Source organism: Triturus cristatus, chromosome 2_1, assembly GCF_964204655.1.
Source record: "Triturus cristatus chromosome 2_1, aTriCri1.1, whole genome shotgun sequence".
Classification (NCBI taxonomy): Eukaryota; Metazoa; Chordata; class Amphibia; order Caudata; family Salamandridae; genus Triturus; species Triturus cristatus.
The window spans coordinates 478,957,385-478,984,811 of NC_140581.1; positions in this window are offsets into that span (position 1 = coordinate 478,957,385).

The window sequence follows — 27,427 nt, forward strand, 5'->3', positions numbered from 1 at the left end:
CTATTTCCAACACTCTCCCCAAGTGTTCCCACACACACCACCCACAAGAGGTCCACCTCTCTGCCTAAACCTAAGGCAATCAAACAAATGTAATTTAAAAACTACCTATTCCCCATCTATTGCCTCCCACACCACTATATACAGACCCGAGCACTCCCTAATGAAAATACTCCTTAAATAGGTTCTATTGAAAATTTCTCTCCGTTCCCTATAATACCGCCCAGGGGAGGACCTCTGTGGTTGAGGGGTGTTGGCTGAACTGCTGATACTTCCACCAGCAACGCAACATGTATTTGAAGGAAATGACTATAAAATTATATATATTGCCGTAGAAAAATATGATGCATTAAATGTATGGTGCACAATTGATTTAGCACAATTAATGTTGCATAACATATGTAACTTGGTGGGGAAGTATGCATGATTTTCTTAACTATTGATACACAATAATAATTATGGTAGCCCTCTTCTTTCCCTACCCAACCAATCCATTTCCCGATTCCAAATCCCATCTCAGTCCACACTCTACCTCTAATTCATTACCTTTACAAAAAATATTATTCCTGGGTTAGGGTGGGAGCAAGTGACTGTTAGGTGAGATTGACTTTTTAGGCCAGGTTAGGCTAGGTTTAGGTTTGCCTATGGACATGTTGGGTGATTAATGGTAGGTAGAAGATGAACCAGTGTAGATGGAGACATCTTAGAAATGTAGGATCATTACTAACCACATTATTTGCACAAGTTAACACCTATTGCCAAATCCATTAAACCTTGTGTTTGGGACTTATTGGCTTTCCCAATGCATTTTGGCGATGCAGTACATGGTCTTGATTTATGTTGGTCTCTGTCTTGGAATTTTCACTCAATGTGTCTTTTCTTTTAGATTCATGTTGCTAAATGGAAATGTTTGTTTATCATCAGCTCCATTAGGAATAAGAACAACCTTGCTCTTTCCATAATTTGAGACACCTTGGATACTCACTTTTCAAAGCAACAATCATGTCTAAAACATGAGTCAGAGGGTACGTAAATGAGAAAAATCTGGAGGCAAAGAAACAAAATAAGGATAAATAGAAAACAAGGATTGGATCTTCTTCATAGCAGGAGCCTGGAAAGGTGGTTACAATTTGAGGGACCGTGGAAAAAGAAGGAAGTTGGATTGCTATCCATATACTAATCACCATTATTTCTGTTCACTGCAGTATTCTGAGGACATAGAAGTACAGAAAGAGATGAACAGGATAAAGTGATTATCACTGGACCAACGAGTTCTCAAGACAAAATAGTGAGACAGGACAAGTATGTTATGCTGGGCCTATCATGAAGAAAGAAGAGAAAGATTCAGAACCAAAAGCTCATTACAAGAAGAAGGTGACCAGTAGGGCAAAGAAAAAAACATGCATCAGAGAGTGTGAATACTTCTGTGAAACAGGACATGTGCAGTATGATTTCTGGACAGCACAGATGAAGTAACAATAGTTATCTAGAAACTCAAAAAGTATCTGGTGTGACTCCAAATAATGAACATGTTCAGAAAGAGATACCGGATTGACACGCCCTGATAGAGTTTATAGAGTAGAACCACCAATAGAGGGTGATATGCTACTGATAATAAAAGTTGTATTCTGGTCTATCCTTTCTTAGGAACTGACATTGTGGAGAGGATGAAATACTTGAAGAATTTTACTCCTTGATGTCTAAGAATCTTCGGGACAAGCATGCACATGCGGCTGACGTGACCCACGCACATTGCCGTAGCGGCTCCTGGTTCCTCACAGCTCTGCCCACGACGGAAGCCGATTGGAGTCGTTCCGGAATGGCTGACGCGGATCTGAACCTGCATGGATCCTGCAGCCTGTAGCCTTGACGAGCTGCCCTCCGTTGTTTTTTCATCGCCGTTGCCCTACGCTGTTTGCTGCTTGAGGATGCTGGCTTTCAGTGGAGTTGGGCGAGGCGATACGGAGGAAGCCAAACACCGATGATAAAAGACGCCGCCTCTGTGTACCGCTGAGGATTGCGGCGATACGGTGAGGCAATACTGAGGCGATACGGAGGTAGCGCATAAAACACACAAGATCCAGAAGGCCACACAGACTGGTAGGACTTTGACATTGATATAGACTTGGATTCAGGGGCGACGTGGGGCGACGGGGGTCTGTAGCCAAGGCGCTTTTTGAAGAGATAGGAGCTTCCAGGACACTCCATGCCTATCCCATGCCTCTAAGACCTCGATTTTTCTAGGTGTCACAGGGGGCATTAAGGCTTTAAGGCCAGGTGCTGCATTCACTTACTCCTGTTTACCCTTCACAGGAACAATAGCCAAACGAAGAACAATTCTGATATCACCTGGGGGATCCTCTTGAGGGGGTTCTTGGCTACAGTGGGAGAGAAAAGCTGCTTACAGTCTGTCTGTTTCATATACCAGCATATTAGGACCCAGAGCCTAACAGAACTAATAGAGTTTAGTTGAGTTACCGAAGGAAAAGTTGCTGAAGGGAAGTCAACGTCAGTCCCTTAATTCAAAAGCATAGGCGGTGGGGAAAAATGCGGAATAAACAGACTAAAACTGGCGTTGGTTTAGGAAAGGAGCTTTTAAAATCCTCTGGTCAATCACCACTAACATCTGTGCCTGCCCCTTAGAGAGTCAGAAGGGGGAAAGAAACTCCCAGCAAAGAATAAAAATCAGGGCGAAAGCGCTGGCATTGGCTGAGAATAACAAGCAGTCTGGACAGAGTGCACCTGACAAACTTTCAGAGGAAGAGGAAACTCTATCTGAGCAATCAGCAGACTCAAGTCTTTTAGTTATAGGCGGGGAAGAAGGAGTTGGATAAGGAGATGGGGATGGTGTTGGAGCTACACCCAACAGGGAAGATAACAACTGGGTGAGCCCTAAGCAGTACCCTCTTTTCAGCAAGCCTTCCATTACACAGAGTGAGATGAATAGCTCTCCTCTTGTGAACAGGGAGGACCAAAGATCCGAAGCGCAAATAGACCAAGCTGGCCAATTGCATCAACAGGATCTGCAAGCTCAAAACTCTCAATCTGTTGCCGCTTCGCCAATTCAAGCAATTAATCTGCAGCCCCAACCAGGTATTATGTCAGTGTCAGGTCCTCCAGAAACACTTTTGACTAGCCATCAGTCTATTTGTGAGGACCAAATATCTTCACAGATAGCGCAAAAGATAGACAGTAATATACGAGTTGGGATGGAAGCTTTGGCAGAATCGGACTCGGAATCTTCAACTGAAGCAGAAAAAGAATTGGATCTTTCCTTATCAAGAGTCAATAAAAAAACTTTTAAAAAAGCCAAATGGGACCCCGCAAAAAAAGAAATGCTTCTGACTATCCTCCAAGAATTAAGAGACTTTAAAGTATCACAAGCACTTGAAATTTCGCAACTACATGATAGATTGACTAAGCTTGAGGAAAATCTATGTAACCTACCTAAAAGGATTACAGAAGTGGAGTCTCGTGTTTCAGCCCTGGAGGATAACATCACGGTCATCCAAAGGGATCTCTGCATGTTAAATAAGAACAAGTGTCAAATGAAATCAAAGCTCCAAGACCTTGAGAAGTATAACAGGCGGTCCAATCTACGCCTTGTTGGAATACCGGAGGGCCTGGAGAATAAGGAAGTGGTAAAATGGACTGAGTCTCTATTGAAGAAAGCAATTCCAGAGCTACAAGGGGATCTTACAATCACCAGAGCCCACAGGGTCCCCGCACATAAACCCTTGAATGCTAAATATCCACGCACGATCTTAATGAATTTCTCTGATTACAGAATTAAGGAAAAAATCTTAAGTGCAGCAATACTAAAAAGATTATTTTCAACTGCAGAGATCAATAATTTTAAAATCTTCTTTGATATGTCAGCTGCTTCAGCTCATAGACGGAACGACTTTGTCAACATGATTGATTCCTTTAAGGCTAAAGGAGCACATGCTATGATCGTACAAAAGTCCAAATTTAAAGTCCTAGTCAAAGAAAGTTTTTTTATCTTCACGGACGTATCGGAAGCCCAAATCCTTTTGGAAGAACTAAAAGCTGCATAAGAAAAGGAGAGTCTGTAGTCGTAAAATGGCTCTGTATTACAACAGGTTGTGATTAAGAAGGGCCACGAGCCATTTTTAAAGTAACCAAGGGTGTGTAATGGCTGGATTTTCTGTTTAGATGGGATCAGCCCCCAGGGGCCCCTGTGACCCAGCCAAAACGTACTCACCTTCCCTTCTTAGATCGTATTTACAATGGGTAGATATAAAGATGAATATACAGGTCGCACCTAAGAATGGGGAATGACAATATACATATATGGATTTTCTACAATATCTTATTCACATCAGTTGGCCTCGCGGTCGCCCTGACCCAGACCGTTCTACCCTAGGGCAGATCTGACACGCAATCCGGCGTGTCTACACACGGGCCTGCAGAACCCAATGCTCCCTTTTCCAAATCGTTCGCGATCCTGCGAAACTTACACGGCGGTATCCCTCCCGCCGCTCTCATTTACACACGGGCTGCAATCCGGCAGCCCTACACGCTGGTAATCCTCCCCAGCACTCTCATTAACGCCGCATATCAACGACGACCACATTCCTATGAAACATTATTAGGATGATATCTTAGCAATCTACTTAGGATAAAACTAAAATAATAACTTTGGATATGGATTCAGATTATATAGTGTACTCCGTGCTTACGACATCAAAGGTCCACTCACTCCCTCTTTATTTGATAACTATTCGTCTGATCGGGATTTCTCATCCGTTCGTCTAAACAGTGCTCAACTAGGAGCATCATTTACCAAGATTGGACACAAGAACCAGGTACACGATAATTCTATATGAATTAGGGCATTTATTAACCATAAACATAAATCACATTACTATGCAGCATTACATTTGCACAAGAAATAAAAGAGAAAGATTAGGGTGCACGCACTATAAGAATCGGTCGGACTTCACCTGGTTAATGGGAAATCGGGACTCGGCAGTCATCTAGGCTCCTGTCTCGTCTCTGGGTCCTGGCTCGCCTTGCAGTCACCCTCAGCCGTCACAAGTACACGTCTGCACTGATAGGCTCAAACTCGTCTGCTCTCCCTCAGGACCTCGGAACCTTGCTGTTAATTAGCTACCGTCTCTCTCTCTCTCTGGGTTAGTGCGCTCCGCGCCACTTCTCGTTCAGTCTATCTTCAGAGAGTTTCGGTCTTAAATCTTTCTCCGACTTCAAAGATGGCGACTTGTCCACCATGAAAATGAATAATGGCAGAGATGCTAACGGCTAGATGCCGCCTACGGACTGACTGACTGAAAGACTAACACCTTTGCTAATATCAAAAGCCCGTTCCTTCATGGAAATTCACGGCCAGTAACCTGCCGCCCACCAAATTCTTGTACCTCCCCGTACCAAGGACACTTTCCCAGCTGGCCAGCCTGAAGTTGTGTCTTCGGAGTGGAGAAAAATACATTCCTTCGATAAGGGTCAGCCTGAACCGGTTCTCTCCAAGCGAACAACAGCTTAAAACTAAAACATCACTTTTAACCTAGAAAGCCTTCTCGAGCTACCAGGCAGAAAGCAAAATGGAGTCTGTCTCGCTTAAGGCCTACGGAGCCCATAATATGCATAGCTCCATGAGAAACAGATCGGCATGTTAGCAAATGAGTAAATCATGACTAATACTTATATATCTAACCCCTCACTTAAATTCATAAGCCTTACTCTAAGAGAAATGGCACGAAAATGCCCTTATATCTGTAAGACAAGGTCCCTGTTTATCGGCCTAATCCCTATGCTATGGGGGTGATAGGCTGGAGTTACTCTCCATCATTCTCCTTCTCCAGAGAGCTGGCAAAAAGACAGCCATAACAGGGTGGTTGTGAGGTGAACCAGGAGTCGCAAAAGGATGCAACAATATGGCATCCAGTAAAAAGAGGGAGAAGGAGGGAATAGTGGGACTAGTTGGGAATTCCCTCCCTCTGAGTAGGGCGGGGTGGCGGGATGGGGATGTTGTGAAGCAGTTGGAAAAAGAGTGTTCGTAGATGAAATTATATTGTTTCAGAATAAGTATAGGATTTGTAGAGAAAACGGTCATATATGGTCAACTGTCTGTGAATTATACTATAAATGAGAATGTACATAGAGCACTCTAATACTTTAATATGTTTAGGAATAAGTCGCAGTATTATACAACATATGCTACTTATGCAATATGACAGCTGCCATGGAAAGATGCTGCTTAACATGCTGTTGCTACATTGCCCATTATATATTGCACATTTCACATTGCACTTTAATTCGACCATTATGTGGGAGAAGGGGCGGGAAATTCCTCTCTGTTTGCCTATTTATTGATTATTGTATGCTGTTTAATGTATATTTATCACAATTGGCATAATTTGCATCATTGTATATTGGTCTAAGATTGGAATGGCTTGTACTTTAGTTGGCAATACAGCCCGCTCCTTTCCTATTAGGAAGAAAAATCTGTTGGTCATTGTTAAGAACACTTTACCTTGTCTATTGTTGTTAGGAAAAGAAGTCTCTGGTCGCTATCTAGTGTTGCTGTCTATATGCGCATTTTGCACATTCGGCACAAGCTGCACATTATAAGCACATTTTGCACATTCAGCACAAGTCGCACCTTAGTTGGTATGTGTTGTGGTCTGTGGCCTAAGCAAGTCACTTTTTTTTCCCTTATAAAAGACATATGATGGATAGGAATAAATTGACAATTTTGTCTTTTAATGTTAATGGTTTAAATAATAGACGTAAAGCCTGTGCAATAGAAAGTTGGCAGAAAGGCCACCACCCGGACGTGATCTTCATACAAGAGACACATTTTCGAACCTTATCTGATGCTAGTAAAAAAAAAAAAACTGGGCGGGTTTTCATTGTTCATCTGTATCAGGTATAGCTCAAAGGGGTGTGGGTATCTTGCTAGGTAAACACGTACAATTCCATGTTGAAGCATCAAATTCAGACCCGGGTGGTAGATGGACATTTCTCCATGGGGAAATAAACCAGGTAAATCTCATACTTGCTACAATTTATGCACCAGTGATAGACGATCCGCTCCCTATTCTACAACTAAAGCAAGCACTATCAGGTATACCTGGACAGATTATATGGGGAGGCAATTTTTATGTCTTACAGGACCCCTCTGTTGACTCAACAAAAACAGAGAGGAGGCAAAATAAACCACAAGTTGGCATCGCTCTATTTAGCTGTAAGACAGATTTAGATATCCTAGATAATTGGCGCTTCAATAACACAGTCAAACGTGGGTACTCCTGCTATTCAGCAAAATATGACTCAGCATCAAGGCTAGACTTTTTTCTGCCTTCACATAATCTTACAGTTAGTAAATACGAACATATCTTAAATGCCTTCTCAGATCATGCCCTGATTAAATTAGAAATCCTTGTAGGGAAGACAGATGAAGGAGTATCCAGGAGGTGGTATTTTAACAAACTAATCTAGCAGAAAAAACAATGGTGCACATAAATAGAGAAGGACATTAGTTCCTTTTTTAATATAAATAAAGACTCTGCCCCAATTAATGTAATATGGGATGCTCTTAAGGCTACGTTAAGAGGCATAATCACCTCAAAGGATATATCACAACAGAGAGCCAAAAAGGAGGAGAGAATGGCAATAGAAAATAGGCTGGCATCTGCGAATCAAGAGCACTTTAGGAATAGGACCCCAAATACCTGACAGGAAGTACTAAATGCTAAAATGAGAATGAGGGAATTGTATTATGAATTAGGGGACATGGCTATTAAGATAGCGAATATACAGGAAGACTTGCTAAGGAGAAGCAGGTTCAAAATAGAATCGAGTGTATTTGAAGCGAAGCAACTAAAACACATGTAAAGACTACATCACATATAGGCAAGATTTTTCTCAAACACTATAAGGATATCTATCAGACATGCCATCAGGTTTCCTCAGAAACAGTTAATGAATTTTTACAGGAATTGCCAATTCCAGTTTTGGATAAGAAATTTAGAGAAATATTATTAGCTGACTTTACGATGGAAGAATTAGATTTAGTTATCAGCTCCTTGCCTAACTGTAAAGCTGCCAGGGAGGATGGCTTTCCCGCGGAAATTTTTACAAAATTTTCCACAATACTTAGCCCCGAACTTTTAAGACTTGCAAATTATTTATTACGAGGGGGTGATCCGCCAGTATCCTTCCGTACCGCAGTAGTGGTCAGCATTTTAAAAAAAGACAAAGATAGCAAGAACGTAAATTCCTACAGCCCTATAAGTCTTTTAAATGCTGACTATAACATTTTTACTAAACTTCTCGCCAATAGACTAAACAAAATGGTGGGCTCGCTTATAGGTACCAATCAGTGCGGTTTCGTAGCAGGGAGACAGCTTCATACCAATACAAATGTGTTATTAGAAGCACTGGACTTTTTTTATACTAATAAGATTGAGGCTCAGGTCTGGTTTTTAGACGCAGAAAAAGCATTCGACCTAGTCTCTTGGAGTTGTCTGTTTACGATTTTAGAAAATTTCGGTTTCCCAAATGAGTTTATATTTTTATTGAAACAGCTTTATACGAACTCTCAGCCGCAAATATTAATCAATTCTGCAAATATAGGGACATGTCAAATAAATAGAGGCATCAGACAAGGATGTCCCCTCTCCCCGATTTTATTTGCACTATTTATAGAACCACTAGCAATTTCAATCAGGAAAAAAAAAGCTCATACGGTAACTGTTCAAGGAATGACAAATATAAAGCTTACTCCGGCGATATTGTTCTCTTTTTGGATGCGAAAACAGACACCCAGGCGGAAATCATGAAGATATTTTCAGACTTTCAAGAGCTAGGAGGCTATAAAATCAATAAGACCAAAACAGAAATCATATTATGTAATTGTAGTGCTAATTCCTTATTAACAGAATTTAGACAGGTATACAATACTCGCCCAAAGAGATACTGTGACGGAAAGAGTGGAAGATCTTTTTCCCTTAAATTATATCCCGCTGTTGAAAAAGGTGAGATCTCAAATAGCACGATGGAACCAGCTCCCACTCTCAATAATAGGCCGAGTTGCGTTAATCCGAATGTCTATCCTTCCACCATTAAATTTCCTTTTTAGTGCAGCTCCATGTGTAATACAGACTTCTTTTTTAGAGATAGACAGTATGTTCTCTTCTTTTTAATGGGCAAATAAGATGCCAAGACTGGCACTCAGCACTTTAAGTTATCCTGTTGCAGAAGGAGGATTGTCTCTTCCAAATATTAGAAACTATTATTATGCGACATTTGCACATTACAATTTTAGATTTTTCCTTTTAGACCCTCAAGAGGCAGACACTTTTTATGAAAAAGATCTTAAAGGAATATAATATCACTGATCCTACAAGAATTACTAAGTACCCTAAGAAAGTACGTTATAAGATCCTTTGATGGGCACTTAAGCAAAAATCCCAACTTCTAGCATATTACTGCATTCCAAGAGTTAATAATTCGACTAGGCTTTCGAAAATACATACGGGGGAAAGATGCATTTTAGAGACCAGTATCCTAAGGCTGTGAGAAGAAAATGGGTATGTTCAGATCCAGGACTTTACCAGAGGTAACTGCTGGAAATCTTGGGTAGAGATAGAAAGGGGACTTCAACACTCTAATACAATTCTGAAATGGTCATTTATTAGATTAAATCCTATGTTGGAGAAATTAGATAAGGAAAATCTATCCTACAAAACAAGTATTAGTGAAGCTCTCAACTTCCTGATGCAACGGAAGATCAGTACTTGGGTTATGATCTTGGATGAAAATAAACCTCTTTCACTATATGAAAAAGCCAGGGATATATGGAATAAAAGGGAAGGTATACAGGTCTCTAAAGCAACCTGGAATAGAATTAATAAGTTTAATGCAGTTATATTTAGAGGTGCGAACTTTAAACGCATGCAATATTACTCAAAATGGTTGATCTATAGGACACCCTCCTTTCTCCATAAGATATACCCACAAATTGAAAACAGATGCTTCCGCTGTGCAAAGGAGGGCGGGGGCACTTGGACGCATATTATTTGGGAGTGACCAAAAATCCAGAGTTTGTTGGAGGAAATCGAGAAATATCTTAAATTCACATTGGACCCCCTTATCTTAATTGATGAATATATTGCAGTTTTGGGTTGTTCACCTGATATCTCTACACACGAAGGTTTATTTATTGCAGCATTAATAGCAAGATCCTTAATCCTACAACTCTGGAGAACAGAGTAGGTACCTACCTTCAATGCATGGAGAGCGAAATTGCGTAAAATCCAAGAATTAGAAAAAAATATGCAATAAGATCAGGTGCAATAAGAAAGTACAAGAAATATTGGAGCCTATTTGAGATATAGGATAGGGCTCTAGACCTATCGGCTATCCAATACTATTAAGGGGAAGATAGAAGGGAATATGTTGAAATTGAAGCTGTAATAGAAGGTAGGTTTTTTGCTTATCTCCTAATATGCACTCTGCACTTTTTACCGATTGATATACATTTTTTAAAAATCCAGATCATATTTGATAGGTATAGAAATTGTTGATATTATGTCGATAATTTTAGGTTAAAAAGAGTGCACCTTGGTACAGAACATATGTGTGCTTACTTTTTGTGATTTAATACTCTGCACTTTAATTTAACGTGATCTTTTTCTGTCTCACTGAATGATAGGATTTTACTGTTGAATATTCTGAAACATGTATCTATATTTGATAGTATTTAGCACTTTGCACTTTAACTTAAACTGATTTCTTTTTTCTCCAATATTCTGGAACATGTATTTATATATGATAGTCTTGCATGTTTGTAATAACTATGAACTCTCAATAAAAAAAATAAAAAAAATAAAAAAGCATGCACATGAGTGGGTTTTAAAACAAGCTCCAATGTTATAAAGAAAATCAAACAGGGTGGTAGAGAGATTCAGTACCACATGTGTTTCCTCTTAGGAGTGATCCACAGACACAGGCCCAACATTCATTAAAACAGAGGCAAGGGTGATCCTGGGTCAGATACAGTATCAAGGTATGACAGTGCATGTCACTCGACTTTGAATACTCCTCTTTTTACAATGCTGAAACCAAAAAATTCCTATAGAATAATACTGAGTTATAGAAATCTGATCTCCCACACGTGTTGTGCAAAATGCACACAGTAATGGCCTAATGATGGATATAATTAGAACAATACAAAACCATTTTGACCATTTGAAATGGATTCTTCAGCAAAAATAGAGCACCTGAATCACAGTTGCCAACCACCTGCACTTCACAAGAATATCCAGATTAGTTATCATACATTGTTGACATATACATCACGGAGCATGGCTTAATTGAAAACCCAAACAGGGTGGACAGAAAAGTGACTACATTAGCTTGATAAAGACATAAAATACATTTTTGCAAATTGAAATTGCATACCATAATGTTATATTTTTCAGATATGAATTATCTAGTGAAGGCAAAAGCCTGTCATCAGATTTCCTACTGAGATATGCCACCTTGCATCCTCCAAATAAATTGAGAACGTTGCAAGCCATTACATTACATTACATTACATGCCAAATTTTGCTTTGAGAGCAAAGGCCTTTTTATGATCTAATGCTACTCAGTTTTCCTGAAAAGAATGGGACGGTTACTCATACAGTTATTTTACATGGACTGCAAGCAGACATGTTATAGACAGAATATCTCTAGGCAGGTACAGCAAGAAAAATCTAATAATTAGGGTTGTCCCTTGTGTGCCAATCTACGCATATGGAGTTTACAATGAGGAACAGACAACTCTCACATCTAACAAATCACTCTTTAATGAACTGCAGTAGAATATTTTACTCTAAGATAACTCTCACATTAGTACAAATGACCAGTTTGAGGAAGTATCCTCTAGTACAGGGAGAACAGGTTATTTTAGTTTACCCAATAGCCACCCTCAAGCCAGCTCCAACAGAAATTATCCCTGATGCATGTGCATTACACCTGCACTGGGTCTGACAGACTTTGTAGTGCTTGGAGTCTTCCAAGATGGTGACTTCAACTACACCAATGGCTGAGATATGTGCCTTTCATTCTGCCCTCGGTTCTCATACTAATAATGTTGGATTCAATATTCTGTGTATAAGGTTACAGTGTAGCTCTATCACACTGGCATCTAAATGGATTCAGAGATTCAAAAGGCAAACTGAATCAAGCTCAACACCTATGGGAATGATTAGGTGTCCTACTGAGTAAGGCTATTCTTGGCTCACATACAACATAGAATGCACCATAAAAGTAAAGAAAAGGGAACTGTGCAGATGAATTAGATACAAGAACAGCTATACAAATCAATCTGTAGGGTCGCTGCTGTGAATGGAAATCAAATGAAATGACAACGGATGCAGATGTAATGGTGAAAAATACTGGCAACATTACAAGCGGAAAAGCCATCAGGTGTTTTCCCTTCTAAATATGCAGATAACTTCACCAAATATAACATTCCTATAGTTTTTATACAAGGGATTGCGGTCTGCATTTAGCTGAGAAAGTTAGACTATAGTTGATCAGGGCAGGTCATGAAGGATTAGCTTCTACTCATGCTGGTATCGGTGCTACAGTATCAATGCTACAGCAGCAATATTAGTGGTCAGAGATACCAAACAATGCTAAAAATACATACAACAATGTACATTTGTCAACAAATAAAACATTCTACTCCTGTACGACCAGTGCCTACTCCATTTACATTGTCTGATAAACCCTTCAGTATTGTTTTCCTTGACCATGTCGGCCAATTTGCAATAGTCAAGCAATATAGTATACTTTGGGTCAGGACTATTCCTGCTCTAAATTTCTAGGGATGTGCTCCCAAATTACTGCCTCTCCTTGAATGGTCATAAAAGACTTGCAGTGCCAAGTAGTAATGGGAGCAGTTCACACATTTCAGTCAGATAGTGGTTGCGTTTGTTGCTAATGCATTTATGAATGGGAGTACAACAGCTATTCTTGCACCCTCTCCATCTGAAATTGACCGGAATTGCCAAGTAAGCTAATGGCATGCTCAAACACTTTGGGCCCGATTCACAGAACTAACTTAAGACAAAATCCTAAACTTACTACCATTTTGGTATTCACAGAATGCACTTACTGCTTTTGGTATTCACAGAATGCACTTACTACTTTTGGTATTCACAGAATGGATTTACGACTACTAACTTTACGTCCGCACTCGGGCCGGGCGGGGCATCTGGGCCGGAGGCGGGGCTTCTGGGCCGGAGGCGGAGCTTCCGGCCCGGAGGTGGAGATTTTGGCCATGGCTAAATCTCCGCCACTGGCCAGAATCCCCACCTCCGGGCCGGAAGCTCCCCCTCTGGCCCGGAAGCCCCACCTCCGGGCCGGAAGCCCCGCCTCCAGACTGGAAGCTCCACCTCCAGGCCAGAATTTCCGGCCCGAGTGTGGACGTAAAGTTAGTAGTCGTAAATCCATTCTGTGAATACCAAAAGTAGTAAGTGCATTCTGTGAATACCAAAAGTAGTAAGTTTAGGATTTTGTCTTAAGTTAATTCTGTGAATCGGGCCCTTTGTGATTGCTAGACTACTGGATTCAGTATTGTTGTGGCACCATAACCTATATGGATCTCAGTGAACACTCAGGGACCGATTCACAAAGGTTAAGTTAGACCAAAAGTCTGACTTTGCTACTTTTCGGTATTCACAAAGGTAAGTTACTACTAGTAACATTACTACTAGTAAACCTACTACTAGTACAGTTACTAGTAGTGAAATTACTAGTCGTAAAATTACAAGTAGTAACTTACCTTTGTGAATACAGAAAAGTAGTAAAGTTAGACTTTTGGTCTCAGTTAAACTTTTGGTCTACTTTCCTTTGTGAATCAGGCCCTCAATAATCTGCCTAGAGGAGTACTAAATGGCAATACAGCATACAAAAATCTCTTTGGGAATCCAATGTATGTGCCCGACCTGAAGCTCCCTTGAAAGGCGGAGTTAAAGATTGATTCATCTGAATGAGTCTATCATATTCATCTATTACAGAATATCCAAGAAGTCAAAGAAAAACTTGTAAACAAAACTTGTTCAGGGATAATTTTCTGCTAAGCTTCAGTTTGGACCATAATACATACTATCCTGGCCAGGTTTTTTAGTAGAAGGTACACATTTTGCCAGCACTTCCTGGTGGTAAGAAAAACAGGAAGTTGTTAATCAATCACATAAAAAACATAATATGGCCAATTCTGTTCAGCAGCCTGCTACCAATGCCAACTTTTTACTACTTTAGACCAGTACATCCTCTCACTCTGTGATTACCTCAAAAATACATCACCTAAGTTGAGATCAATGGGCCCATCCCAGGGACTACTGAATCTGCTCAGTCTCCAGCTTTGAAGCCAATCTCAAGTGCTAATTTATATGTGGTGCAAGCAACATTTTCGACAGCTGAACCTGCTGCAATATTAAACATGATGGCTATATTTACAACTACATCAGCAATACTGTATGCAAATGTAAATTAATCTACATCACCTACAAAGGCTGCCTCTGAAAGAAATAGTATTGTGAGGAGATTAAGGGCCTGGTTTACGCTTTGGTGGATGGAATTCTACTACCTCCTCCAGCCTGACGGACTAGCTTCTATCACAATTAGAGATGATCGCCTACCTAGTGATCAGAAATGTAGCTTGAAAGGAACCACCATTGTGACAGTTCTCTTCAAGGTTCAAAATGTTTGGTTGACAGCTGTCGTTGATTTTGACAGCCATTCACCAAACTTTTACATGTTATTTGTTTTTCAGAAACAAACTCCCTATTTCTGAAAAGCAAAAATATGGCTCAGTCGGGCTTTGAGAGTAAGTTTTTTGTGAACAAAACCAATGGGGCTCCTTGGACAGAAAGCTTATGGTCTGCCCGTCTGTAAATAAGGTGGGCAGACCGAGAGTTTGGTGGACCAGATACACAGTCATATTTGCAATGGAGTATCCTGTCCACCAAACTCTAAAATCATATTCTAAGAGCCCAATCCTTGAGAAACAAGAGCTGCCTTCATTCCTTCTCTCCAGGAAATGCCAAAGTCTGATATCAGTCAGTGCTATAAATGGATCCTTACCTGTTGCTGGGGCTGTGACAGTATGTCTGCTCACTGTGGCCATAGATTTCTTTTTTTGCGGAGCTTTCATAATTTCTTGTGTGTCATGCAATGCTGATTAATATTTTGATGATGTTGCATTGTCACTGAGAGTCTTCTATAATCTCCTGTGATAAAGGAGCTGCAATCATATTTTTCATTACACAGAGCTAAATTGTTACTATCCCTCCATATCAGGTTAATAGTTCAACTCGGAAAATACTATCCTTAAAAACAATTACAATATAAAACATTTCCTACATCATACAGTAATCATGAGAGCTAATCACCTGACATGAGCATTTATACAATTGCATGCAACAAATGATTAATGTGACGTTTCTTCTTGTGATTTTGAAATCAGATTGGATAAACCTTTTAAAATGCTGTGACAGTTTATTATAATCTTAACATTTAATTTAGGTAAAACAAGATACGCTACATCTTGTCATTTTGATTCCAAGTCGCAGCATTGAAATGACAGCTTTGCAAAACATATCATTTGGTCTTGACAACGTGCTTGAAGCTAATCACACCATTTGCTTTTTAAATGCATTGTAGCACAATCTATGGTAGCTGCAATCCCAGTGTTTTTATATCCCAATTGCCATACCGGGAACATCAGTCAGTCTAAACAGTTCTGGCATGAAGATTAAAACACAAATGCTTTCAAAGAATAACTAAAATACTCTGTACTATTGTAGAGTCCTTATTATTTAATTTAATTTAATTTTTTAACGTGGACTGGAGCATATGAACAAAGAGCAATGATAAAATAAACGGCATATATATTGCCTGATGTGAATTGCACTTTGTGAAAGATTGCCATATACAATTTTGGTCCCTACAGAAGTAATTCAAATACCATATATTCTTCACATTCCATTGGATGACATTGTTACAGCAGGTTCTTTTGAGGGTACATGGGACGCAACACAATTAAACAACTCATAATTGATCCCTATTCATATGCTCAATTGGGCAGTAAAGATTCTCATCTAGATGCCGATAACTACAAGATGATTGTTTATTTTCATCATTACATCATCACTGCATTTATCAATCATCTACTACTCGTCCTTGACAAATATATATATAAGGCTCCAAGTTTTACGTATATAATTATTTTTACCCATAAATACAGATCAAAAACAATCTATTTTCTTTGCATTCAAGCTTAAAAATGGGTGACTACAGTAAATGTGAAGCAGGCCCTTTAATGTTTTTCACCTTTTTTCTTTCTCATTAAAGTATTAATGAGTCACACAAATGATGGGATAACCAGGGTTGCATGTTCGGCTGAGACACCACTTTGTTACTCTGCAATTGTTAGTGCACTTACCAAGGTAACAATGAAACAGGCAAGATGATCAAATGTTAGCCAGAGAGCAGCCTTTTGGAAGTCCTTTAAGGAAGTACTGCCACAGTACATGTTGTATTACACAAAGTTGGTATAAGCAAAGTTGTATATTGGTTGAAAAGGCCTGTACAGGGAAAACACCAGTTAGTGTTTTATCCCTGCATTAATATATATATATATATAAAACCATGAGCTATATATGGTTTTTTTACACCACAGGAATACTGTCCGGTAATGTCAATTGACAGTTCTAAGGCCTTTCAAAATATTTTACTGATTTTCATAATGATCACAGATCTGAACCATCAACAAATTATCTACAGGAGCCTGAGTAACTGAAAAACGTTTTATTCACCCAACATGTAGTTTCTTGGTTCATTTTTGAAACTGAGTTATACATATTGGCAAGCTACTGTTCAAAACAAAAGCCTGGAACGTTAAAGAGTATAATACATTATTTGTTGCAATTTTGTATTCTAAGGAATTTTTATCTGACTCTATTCAACAAATAACTCTCATGAGTTTTGCTTCCCATACAGATTTCAAAACAATGTTGAAGCCTATATTTGATTCTGCATATTTTTCAAATTGGAAATGGAAAGGAAATTTGTCCATGATGATGTACATAAGTTAATTCGAAACAGTACCTTCAACATAGCAATTAGAAGGGAATAGCATTATGATCGCTTGGTTATAATGAATGTATGCAAAGGTTCTTGTCTAATGTTACTGATAACGTGGCAAATAGACTTGATCCTAGGTATTCTACTTTTCCTTCTGTTACATTGACTACATATAGGGGCCAATTCGCAAACCTCATTTTGTAGTATGTTTAGCAGTACTCTACCGGTAGTACAGCTTCGATAATACATTTCTTCAAAATACTTGAAATTTTCTTTTCAACTCCCATTGTTTATCCAGTGGAAATTCTGTTTTCACTAGCACCTCTTCTTGCACTAAATCCTTAGGGAATTCACTTTGGTGCGACCAGATCGGAAGTCACGGACCTTTTAAGCCTAGTTTTGTAATTATCTGGCTACACCTTTAATTTTTTTCTTATCATGCTCTTTGAAACAATATTAGCTATTTTTTTCACACAAAGACTTTGTGCGTGGGTTGATATAAGGGCATGTTTATCACATGATTGTTCAGAGACTAGAAAAATGTTGGTGGGTTGCATTTTACCCTCCTCTTTCTCTGATGAGTAGGACTAAGGGGATGAAGAAACAGAGGATAAGCACAGTCAGATAAAGGAAAGCAAAGAACTTACAGCAAAAAGGTGCCTTACATGGCATTACCAAGCCGTTGAGGGCTCATTTGATGAAGACCACGAAGGAGAGAATTTGGAAGGGAGAGTACATGGAAGTATTTAAACTGTTGCAAAGGGAGTTCAGGCTGAAATAAGGGATAAAGGAGGAGGACTATGAGCTGGCAAAGAGTCCCAGAGTACAAGTCGCCATTGGGAATTGGAAATCGGCGTCCTTGATATGCGGCAGCATCTATTGTGAGAAATTCCCAGAACGCTGCGTAGTATTGTTTAAATATATGGATGTGATTCAGAAAGCTCACATCACTTTTGTATACCTGGGCGAGGTATAATGAGAAATTTAGGGCACGACTGGCAGAAGATCCAAGTGGGGTGATTTGGATGACGACTTATGGATGCATACCACACGGCCTGCGTGACTCAAGCTTACAGTGTTTACAGGCAGTGTTTTGACAGTTATTTACCGGCCCGTTCAGTGGCGTCCAACTGAGGGAGGGGTGGAGGAGGCAGGGAAAGGATGACCAGTCCAGGGAGGGGCATGTTGAGTATATGGCAAGGGATCGTGCTTTAGGAAATATTGTAAATTCAGACAGAAATTCTCAAAATGTGCAGCTAGTTACCCACCTATTTACTGCGGGGGTATGTTGGAGCACAAGGAGGGTATGGCAACAGACTGAGCAGAGAGGGAGAGGGGTACACAAGGACCTGTGGGGAAGGGCTCATGGGCCAATTAAACTGTATAGGTTGGTTTTTTGGCTACAATGGTACAACAAGAAAGAGGACAGGGATTTATTGACTGAAGATTTTCACAGTGGGTTTCAACTGGGATATGCGGGCCGAGGGTCAGGGGATGGGCAGAGAATCTAAAATCAGGAACACCCAGACGTCATACAAGGGAAACTGAACAAGGAAGTTAGGGAAGGGAGGATGGCAGGCCCCTTTGATAACTGCCCGCTAGAGAGATTGATGGTGTCACCAGTGGGCGGTGTGCCAAAGAGAGAGAAAGGGCAGTTTAGATTGATACAGCATCTGTCTTGGCCGGAAGGGAATGCAATAAAAGATTTAATTCTGGAGGAACTCTCTAGGGTGTCTTACTCATCAGTTGACGTAACATTGGACATGGTGAACAGAGCAGGACAGGGAGCGGAAATGGCAAAAAGCAGCATTAGGTCAGCATTCAGACTGCTGCCAGTACATACACAGGATTTCGAGCTGTTGGGTATACAGTGCAGGGGACAATGTTACATGTATAAAGCACTGCCAATGGTCTGTTTAATTTCCTGTCCTTTTTGAAGTTCAGTTCTTTTTTGCAATGGTTGTTCACAATTGTGACAGGTTGTTACTCAGAGACGCACTATTTGTAGGTGCTCCTGGCTCTGCGGACTGTGAGCAGATGTTGGTTAGATTTTAAGAGCTCATAGTGGATGTCGAGGTGCCACTGGCAGAAGAAAAGACAGCAGGTCCAACTACGGTTTTGACCTTCTTGGGCATAGAATTTGACGCAGTGCAAAAAGAAGCAAGATTACCGGAGGACAAACAGAGGACAATCATACAGCTGCTTGATGATATGCTGGGCAGGAAAAAAGTACAGGGGAGGGTTGTGTAGGCTCTCTCGGGTCATTTGAATTATTCATGCAGGGTAGAGTGAGCAGGGAAGATGTTTTGCGGGAGATTGGGTCTGACATTATCGGGTTTGACTTTACCACACCATAGGTTGCGGCTGAAGGCAGGCATCAAGGGGGGCTTGAGGATGTGGCGTTCATTTTTGCGTTATTTCAATGGCATTTCATTGGAAGGTTTGGGAGAGGCAGCAGACTGGAAGATGCAAGTTATTTCCGATGCGGGTGGAGGAATGAGTTTTGACCTGTATTTTCAAGGGCTTTGGTGTGCGGCGCAATGGTAAATAGGCAGGAGGAGCATAGCCCTCTTAGAGTTGTTCCCACTGTTGATGGCTTTGATTTAGTGGGGAGACAAATGTATAAACAAAAAAAATTTTGTTCACTGTGGATAACATGGCAGTGGTGCAAATGGTGAATAGTCAGTTGGCAAAAGATGCATATGTGCTGAAGTTGTTGATAGTTTTCATGCTTACTTGTTTGAAGCAGAACAGAAGTGTTAAGGCATATCATGCACTAAGGCAGGATAATGATATTGGAGAGACTCTGCCATTTTCAGTGGAAGAGGTTCTGTGGTCTTCAGTCAGGAGCAGATGAGGACAGGACGCCAATGCCGGAAGAACTGTGGAAAACAGGCAAGAAAAGGATGCTGTAATTGGCAATGGGTTCACTGGCCGGTCCTAAAAACAGGAATATGAACAGGCTTGGGTTGAATCAGGAGCTCAGGAGAGATGCTGGGAAGATGATGCAGGGAAGCGACAGGAGGATGTGGTAAACCTCATCATGGTTATAATAGTTCCTTCGAAGAAATAATTCTTTAAAATGAATATTTGGTTATTGCATTCAGGACGCACGCCAGCAACCGCAGTGTCAGATACAAGGCAGGCGTGTGTGGGAGGAGGAGTCCCGCTCAGTGGAGGAGGAGTCCCGCGCAGTCAGCCGCCTGTGCAGTCCAAGCGGAGCGGAGCAGAGCCGCGATCGGGGCCCGCGTTTGGAGGAGCGCCGAGCTGGGGTCGAGCTGAGGGGATCGAGCAGGTTCAAGCTGCGCAGGTCGGTGCAGTGGCAGTTCTCTTTCGCTCCCCCACTCCCCCGCTCTCAGTTTCCTCGGTTCGCTCACTCTTCTTTCCCCACGCAGCAGTAGACATGCAAAAATAGGTGGCTTACAAACAGAAAAAACGCAGAAGCAATACCGGAGCGCAGCCTGAGGTGGTGAGGCGGCAGCATACTGTGTGGGGAGCTCTGTAGTGGAGCCATGGCAGATTGAGGCCAGCAGCAGCGTAAGAAATAACGAGCCGCAGTACGAGCTACCTTCCCACCTGTTGAAGCCTTTCACCTGATGAAGTGGCCCAGGCAGGCAGGCAGGGAGTGGCTTGCGGGTCAGAGGAGGGTCGTACAAGTCCCACATGAAACACTTTGTAGCTTCAACTAGCCCCATTCGGTCTATCTAGCTCAGCTTGTCCCAACTTACTATCAGTCAGTTAGTAAGCAGACATTACCCCTGCTATCACAGCCAGTCAGTCTCCTCAGCCACCCCCACCCCAAGCCAAGGTGGTGGTGGAAGGAAAAAAGCTGGGAGCTCATTGGATCGATATTGCCGCACAGGAGTGGTGATAGCAACATCCTGCATGATACCGGTCATCGGAGGTGGCTGTGACACATGAGCCACAAGCTACAAAAACTATCTTGGTCTAAGCTAAGTGGATTGGCCATTAACAAGACCAGGACCAGGTCCAGGAATTTAAAAAACTATTATCAAACATATTCAGGTGATCTCTTTTTTTTTTTTTTTTCCGAATTAACTGTCCCTGGCCGACCTTGGCTCCGCTGGTCCCCGTGGTTCTCCCCCCAGCCGGGCTTGGCTCCGCTATGTGCTGGGAACCGGACTTCATCACCCAACAGCCCCGTTTCACAGGAGGACGCCGCAGACGCTGCTTCCATGTGCCAGGAAGCGCTTAAGGGCTGAGTGGAACCTCGTCCCGCGGGAGAAGCCCGGGACAAGGGTGGGACTATCTTAGGCCGGCAGAGGCCGATATAGGCTGGGCTGGGCCATCTCCCTGGCTCTCTGAGTGAGGATATCCACTGGTTTTGTAACGCCATGTGTTTGGTGTGCGTGTGTTGTAAATAGGGCGATTATTTAATTGTTCTCATTTGTTTGTGGCCAATTGTTTTTATTAATTCGGTATAACAACCAAGAAATGTGATATTGTTTTATTGGTTTTGCACTGGGAGTTCTGTACTGGTTTTTATTGCGAACTAATAGGTTTGAGACAATGGGCAAAACTAAAATAGCGACTAGTCGCCCTTGTACTAGACAAAATTTGGCTCCTAATACCCCCCTTCCAAGCCTTACGGCTATTGATAAAATGTTGCAAAAAACTATAGGAGTGGTGGCAACCGCTATTGAGAATACTGAGCGACGTTTGTCTCTCACCCCAAGTTTAATTTCCTCTCCATTACTTGGGAATGTTTCTTTTTCTATAGATAACAATCAGGCCTCGTCGCTTGAATCCTCATTTGCTGAGCTTCCCCATGCCCAAGTTATCTCTGTGGCCACTACATCAAATATCACACCATCACCCCAGGTCTCCCAAGTAACATCTAGGACCCAAAAACCCCGGGGTAAAAACAAGAAGGCAAAGATATGTACTAAATCTCCTATAAACAACCCTGCACTTAGATCATCTTTTAATCCAGGTTCAACACAATTGTCAGCCTCTCCAGCTCCTCCGGTTTGGGCTACCCTTCTATTAATTGATTTACAAACCAAATTGGAACTACTCATCACTTCCCAATTTAAAAGTTTGATGAGTAAAATTGATCGAGTGGTTTCTTTAATTAATAGTAAACCGTTCGGGCATCCACTTGCCCCTACTGGGAGTGGGATCTCCCACAAGCCTCCTGCGACCTCTTTGCCAAGTCATCAAGGCACCAGTTCTATGGTATGTTCATCTGGCTCTATTGATAGTGAGGCACGGGCACTATCTACTACAAATATACTTCCTCCCACTCTAGGCTCTAGTGTACCCGTACTTCCCTCACTTTCCATGCCATCTATATCCGTTCCCAGTATGCCCCCACCTCCTTCTACTTTTTCTATTTCAACATCTGATAGGAGGAGAGTGGACAGTGCTTTGATACCCCAATTTAAAGATAGGAAGGATCATAGTACTGGGCAACTACTACCTTCACTTTTTCCACACTTGCCTACGGAGGCCTCACCTTATGTGGTGGTTCTCACAGGTGTTCCTCCATTGTCTGGTGCACGTCACGAATCATACCCCGAGCTGAAGAACAAGGTTACCCATTGGTTGAATATTTATAGACCTTTACCAAGAGTGGATTATGGGGAAATTCTGTTTGTGCGAAGGGTGAGCTGGTTGGGAGTGAACCAAAAAGATAAGGGAGGGGATTGTGTTATTATCAATTTTAGGGATCCTAGAGTGGCTAAATGTATTCTTGAATGGCAAGACTTGTCTTCCCAGAGCCTAATTTTACCTTTGCCTTTGAGTTATTTTTATCAACGGCCAGCTGGTTTGGCAAGGTCTGACCTAAGGAATCTCCATTCTGGTCCACAAACTGTTGTTTACAACATTCCTGTTGCCAATTCTTTTGGCTGCTTGGACATTGAGGCTTGACTAGTTCCTTCTGTGGGGGGCACAGGTTTATTAGACGGTCGGCCCTACACTTTGAAGCCGGAGGGGGAGAGTGCAGAGGTTGGTCTTTCTACCCTTAGTTTCCCTAATGAATCTGCGATTGTCCTTGGCTCTGGTATTGGCACACTTGGTGACGATGCAGATTTGTCTCTAGTATCTCACCAAGGTCACCCCTTGAGCTCTGAGACTGCATCTTGCAGTTCCCTTGGTGATGCCAATTCTGGCTTTTTAATAGGGTCATGGAATGTAGCGGGGCTGGGTCTTACACTTTCCAACCCCGATTGGGAGGCACTGATAGATAAATACGACTTCTGTCTTTTTCAAGAGACTTGGATGACGACTTCTCCGGTCAGGGCTGGTTTTGCTTCTTACAGTGTCCCGGCGGTGCAGGGTCCTAGGGGACGACCTTCGGGGGGCCTATGTACCTGGGTGTCTACCCACATGGGGTGTACAGTTAGTGTTATCGATTCCCATTCCTTGGACATTCTTTGTACTATTCTGAAGTTCGGGATGGTACTTCGATACTGGTAATTAATATCTATTTACGCCCCACCCCTTTACAACTGGGACTTACTATTCTTAATGCCCTAAACGATCTTTTGATTTTGTTTTCCAAAATAACTTACAAGATCATCGGGGGTGACTTTAACTGCCACTTTGAACCCTTGGTTGGCATACCCTCTATTACCTCTGAGGTAGATTTAATCTGGAATATCCAAGATTGTCTTATGTACCCTGCTCTGCGTCTCATACCTTTGGCTATTGAAATTAACAGGCTCGTAGTATCCCATTCCCTTCGAGCCTGTAATGGCAGACTTGCTCCAGATACCCCTGGGATGCATACTTATAACAGATTGGGTAAAAGCACAACCATTGATTACATCTTGGTAACTGTGGAGTTTTGGTCCCATTTTAAATCTCTTACCATAGTGGTCAGGGCTGATAGTGATCATAATCTCCTTAGTTTGGAACTTTTGCATCATTTGGATCCAGCACAAGCCTCAGGGACATCGGTTCAATCTGCAGTGCCTAATCTAATAGCGGTGGCTGGTGGACGTCACATTAGGTGGGCCAAGTTTCTGTCTACCCCAAATAAAATTGCGGCACTATATTCACATGTGGCTACTCACCTAGTCGAAGTCTCTGTTCTCACGGAGGGCAGACAGGATTTATCATGCTTCGAAGATCTAGAGATTATCCACACCAAACTTTTTTCCCTGGCCACTACTTTTTTTTATGACACGGTAAATTCTAAGCCAAATGGGGTGAGGAAACAAGCCAATTGGTACAATTCTAGATGTAGGGATGCTAAACGGGCACTCTTGTGGGAGGTGAAAAATGGAACTCCTCATGGTATTAGAGGAGCTAGATCCTTGTATAAATCTGTCACATCTGAATCCAAAAAAGATTGGGAGGCTGCCAAGTGGGTTAGTATAAAGGACGCCCTGGACAGCCATGATTCCAGGTCTTTCTGGAACTTAGTCAGGTGTGGCAGGTGTGAGGGATCTTTAGCCATAACATCTGGTCTCAGTGAGGAGGTTTGGCTGAGACACTTCAGGCCTCTTTATAGTGTCCGGACAAGTGACAGTGTGGTTCAATTATCACCATTTATAACAAACATATCTCCCCAAGTCCCTATTGAAGTAGGGGTGCCCGATTCGCTACTCTGTACTTCTTTTGAAATTCAGGCGGCTCAAATGAGTCTCTCCTCTGGTAAGGCCCCTGGTTTAGATAGGATCCCGGGGGATCTATTTAAAAGTGAACCATTGGTTTGGGTACCATACCTACTGACATATTATAATGCAATTCTTTTTGGTATGGATATCCCTTATACTTGGAAGGGCGCAGAAATCATCCCCATCCACAAAAAGGCCTCTCCCTTAGACCCTGCAAATTATCGGCCTATTAGCCTCATCGATGTTCTCCAGAAGATCTTTGAGCGAATTCTATTAACTAGGCTTGAAGGTTGGATGGAAGAATTTCATATTCTATCGCCCCTTCAAGCAGGCTTTCGCCCTAGGGTCTCCACAATTGATCAGCTGTTGAGGCTGCAGTTGGTATACTGGAAAACGGTGTTTTTGGGGAGGGGCTCTCTCTACCTGATCTTTGTGGATCTTCGATCCGTTTTTGATCTGGTACAGAGGGATAAGCTCTGGCTAATTTTACTTGAGATGGGTGCTCCCTCATACCTTTGTGACCCCTTCAAGCGTCTCCATTCTGGAACATTTGCAAGGGTTCGCTATGGTTTGAATGGCGAGCTCTCTGCGCCCTTCCCAGTAGATAGGGGTGTTAGGCAGGGGTGTGTGTTGGCCCCTACCTTATTTACCCTATTTATCAATGGTTTGATCTCACACCTTTTGGGGGTAAAGGATCTTGATTCTCCGACTCTAGCAGCACGCAGAATTCCGGCCCTAATGTTCGCTGATGACACCCTTTTACTTTCAAAATCTCCAATGAATGAATGAATGAATGAAATAAATTTATAACGAGCAGAAACTTAGCCCAAAGGGCATCAAGGCGCCCTTTGGGCGCCCAATGGGTGTCCAGCGAACTTTGGAGGCCTTTTGTTCTTTCTGCTCCTCTAGAAATTTGGAGATAAACCTTTCTAAAACCAAATTTATGGTTTTTAATTCCAAACCATCAACTTACCCCCACCCACATCTGGAGGGATGTTCTCTTGAGAAAGTTTCTACATTCGATTATTTGGGAGTCACCCTGAATGATAGGATGGAGTGGGACTCCCATATGGACAAGGCTAATCTCAAGCTGATTCAAACATCAGGTGGAATCTTAAAGGTTTTTAATGAATGCTCCTATAAACCTTTGGGTCCCCCAGTTGAAATCTACAGGGCTCAGGCTAGGGGGCCGGCATTATACGGCGTAGAGCTCTGGTGCCATGCTAACGCGAGCTCCATGTCCGTCACTGAAAATAATTTTATTAGACGTCTTTTAAACCTCCCTAAGAGTACTCCGTTGATCCCCTTAAGACTGGACTTGGGACTGCTCCCCATCCAGGAGACTATTTCCCATCGACCTCTGCTTTACTGGAGGAGACTCTGGTCTACTCCTGAGTTGTCAAGCTATAAGGAAGAGCTGGTCGATCTACTGTCTATTAGGGGATCGGGTAAAATTCTGTGGCTTAAACATGTTAAACAACTCTGCCATGATATACACAGGGAAGATTTGTGGACTTCGCCTGAAACTTCCTGTCCTCTGATTAGTAAGAGGGCGTTGGGCGGGGTATTCTAAAACAGCACCACCTGAATCTTCGTGATCTGGACCCCAACCTGGGCAGGTTGTCTCTTAAATTTTTGGAGGTGAAGGACCATTATGTTTTTGAAAAATTTTTGGATGACATCCAGCCCCCGTTAGCAAAAAAACTTTATCTCCAATTTAGATACGGTTCTCTACCGGTGCGGGCTCTGTCAAATAAATGATTGCCCTCTTCTTCTAGGTGGTGCCCCTGCCCTGGTTGTGAGCATGTAGAGGAGACAGACTTGCACGTTTTGCTTTTTTGTCCCTCTTATATCAGGGCACGATGTAAATGGATTATCTCCCTTTGTAAATTGAGAGGTCTTAGGGATTACAGGGAGGTTTTTAGATTATTAAAACATGATACGACCCCTGTGTTTGTCTTTGCCACTTCAAGATTCCTCCTCTCTATGTGGTTTATAAGAAATGTAATAATTAAGGCAAATCTTGTGTAGTATTATGATGTTTTAACTATTGATCTACTGTTCTTACTTTTGGCCACTGATTGTTTCATTACCTGATTCTTTTAGTATTTTTTAACTATTTTATCTAATGTACTATGGTCTAGTATGCCCTATGAATTTTTATTAATATGTTTCTGTATTATATGTTTGTGCTTTTATGGTTTTTAACCGAAATAAAGCTTTACAAAACTGAAACTGATAATAGAAAAAGGTTGGCCAAAGGTGACTATAGCGGGCAAGCTCAAAGGTAATGCTCTCATTGGAAAGCTGATGTGGGATTATGCACCATCGGCTGGGGAGCTGGGTTTAAGGCTGTTGGAGGGATGGGCATGTAATAGGGGATGATAGAGGAGACCTTTGCTATGGCTGGAATTTTGCAAAGACCTCAAAGTATTGCCAGCGATATGTACAAATGAAGTGGAGACAGTTTTGTTTTCATGTTTCATGAGTTGCATGTTTTTTGGGGCCTTTGGGGTGTTGAAGTTGCCAGGAAGAAAGGGGGTCACAGGGATATGTTGGTCAGAGGTGCAGTCAGTTTTCGGGGGTGCAGGTAAGCATCAAGAAATCCAAGATGGATCAGAAGGCAAAAGGAGCTAGAGTGCTGCTGAGGCCACACCCTGTTAGGCAGTGTTGTCCAGTTTTTTGGTACCAGCAGTTGAGAGGGCGGCTGGGGT